Source organism: Salmo salar, chromosome ssa06 (assembly GCF_905237065.1).
Source record: "Salmo salar chromosome ssa06, Ssal_v3.1, whole genome shotgun sequence".
Classification (NCBI taxonomy): Eukaryota; Metazoa; Chordata; class Actinopteri; order Salmoniformes; family Salmonidae; genus Salmo; species Salmo salar.
In genome coordinates, this window is record NC_059447.1 from 5,622,195 (window position 1) to 5,625,000 (window position 2,806).

Consider the following 2,806-nt stretch of genomic DNA (forward strand, 5'->3'; position numbering starts at 1 on the left):
CCCAATCAGCAACAACGATGTACAGCTGTTCCTGATTGAGAGCCATACCAGGCCAACAAAGAAATACACAACCTAGAAAATCATAGAAATACAAAACCAGAACAATACCCAAAAACCCTGGAACACATAAAACAAACACCCCGCTTACATAAGAACATATCCCAACAAACCCAGAACCACATAAAACAAACACCCCCTGCCATGTCCTGACCAAACTACAATAACAAATAACCCCTTTACTGGCCAGGACGTGACAGTACCCCCCCCCCCCCCCCAAAGGTGCAGACCCCGGATGCACCTGAAATAAAACCCAACAAAACAAATACCCACAACAAACAAAAAAATCCCAAAACTACATGGGAGGGAAGGGAGGGTGGCCACCGTCACCGACGCTGCTTTTGCAACACCCCCCCTTCCCAATACTCCCCCGTACGGAGGTGGCTCAGGAGCGGGATGCAGACCCCGCTCCACCCCTGGCTCACTCCACTTACATGACGTCTCTAGAGCGAGGTCCCTCTCCGTCGACCCCGGACTGGTGACCCTCGCAACGGGCGACTCTGGCTGCGTCGTACTGGAAGGCGACTCTGGCTGTGTTATACTGTAGGGCGACTCTGGCTGCGCCGGTTCCGGACTGTAGGGCGACTCTGGCTGCGCCGGTTCTGGACTGTAGGGCGACTCTGGCTCTGCCAGTTACAGACTGGAGGGCAACTCTGGCTGTGCCGGTTCCGGACTGGAGGGCGACTCTGGCTGCACCGGTTCCGGACTGTAGGGCGACTCTGGCTGCGCCGGTTCTGGACTGTAGGGCGACTCTGGCTGCGCCGGTTCCGGACTGTAGGGTGACTCTGGCTGCGCCAGTTCCGGACTGTGGGCCGTCTCTGCTGGCTCCGGACCGTGGGCCGTCTCTGCAGGCCCCAGACTGTGGGCCGTCTCTGCAGGCTCCGGACTGTGGACCGTCTCTGCAGGCTCCAAACTGTGGGCCATCTCTAGACGGGGAACTGTCGCCAGAAGCTCTGGACGGGGCACTGTTGCCGGACACTCTGGAAGGGGCACTGTTGCCAGACACTCTGGATGGGGCACTGTTGCCGGACACTCTGGACGGGGCACTGTTGCCGGACACTCTGGACGGGGCACTGTTGCCGGACACTCTGGACGGGGCACTGTTGCCAGAAGCTCTGGACGGGGTATTGTCGTCGGAAGCTCTGGACGGGGACTGCGCACTGAAGGCCTGGTGCGTGGGGCTGGTACTGGAGGTACCAGACTGGAGACACGCACCCCAAGGCTAGTGCGAGGAGCAGGAACTGGATACACCGGGCCATGGGTAGGCACTGGAGGTCTGGAGCGCACCTCCTGCACAACCCGTCCTGGCTGGATGGTAATAGTAGCCCTGCATGAGCGGAGTGCTGGCACAGGACGAACTGGGCTGTGCAGGGGCCTGATGGTTGCCGTGCGTAGAGCAGGCGTAGGGTAACCTGGGCCTAAGAGGCGCACCGGTGGCCAGATGCGCTGCGCAGGCATCCTCCTTCCAGGCTGGATGCCCACTCTAGCACAGCACTTGCGAGGGGCTGGGATCGCTCGCACCGGACTGTGCGTGCGCATGGGCAAGATTGTGCATATCCCAACAAACCCCGAACCACATAAAACAAACACCCCCTGCCACGTCCTGACCAAACTACAATACCAAAATGACCCCTTTACTGGTCAGGACGTGACAGTCCCACCTGTTTTTGTGGGTGATTAATTTTTGAGTAGTGTGTTTTCTCTCTGCATCACGGTTTGTTGTTTTTTGTGTATTCAAGTATTTAGTGTATTGCGTTTAGTTTCATGGTAAATAAAATATGTGGAACTACGAACACGCTGCATTTTGGTCCGATCCTTTGAACAGCCGTGACACACACACACAGTGGAGGAAGGGCAGGGCCACCAGGAACTCACAGCTGGCACGGCAACAGGTCATGTGCCACTTTGGTTTCCACGGTAACTCTCTTGAAGTAACCCAGCATCCACCCTGAGGTTACACACACTTGTAACATGTTGCCATGGAAGCAATTACCCTACACACCTGCTCTATCTCTTTCCCCTCTCTCTCTTTTTTTCTCTCTCTCCTCTCTCTCTCCTTCTCTCCTTCTCTCTCTCTCGTCTTTCTCGCTCCCCTCTCTCAATTTCAATTTAAGGGGCTTTATTGGCATGGGAAACATATGTTAACATTGCCAAAGCAAGTGAAATAGATAATAAACAAAAGTGAAATAAACAATAAAAAATGAACAGTAAATATTACACTCACAAAAGTTCCAAAGGAATAGAGACATTTCAAATGTCATATTATGTCTCTATACAGTGTTGTAATGATGTGCAAATAGTTAAAGTACAAAAGGGAAAATAAATAAACATAAATACGGGTTGTATTTACAATGGTGTTTGTTCTTCACTGGTTGACCTTTTCTTGTGGCAACAGGTCACAAATCTTGCTGCTGTGATGGCACACTGTGGTATTTCACCCAATAGATATGGGAGTTTATGAAAATTGGATTTGTTTTCTAATTCTTTGTGGGTCTGTGTAATCTGAGGGAAATATGTGTCTCTAATATGGTTATACATTTGGCAGGAGGTTAGGAAGTGCAGCTCAGTTTCCACCTCATTTTGTGGGCAGTGTGCACATAGCCTGTCTTCTCTTGAGAGCTTCTCTTGAGAGCCTTTCCCAATAGCAAGGCTATGCTCACTGAGTCTTAATTTTGGGTCAGTCACTCTCTCTCCTGCTATCTCTTCCTCTCTCTCTCTCATGCTATCTCCCCCTCATCCTCTTCATCCT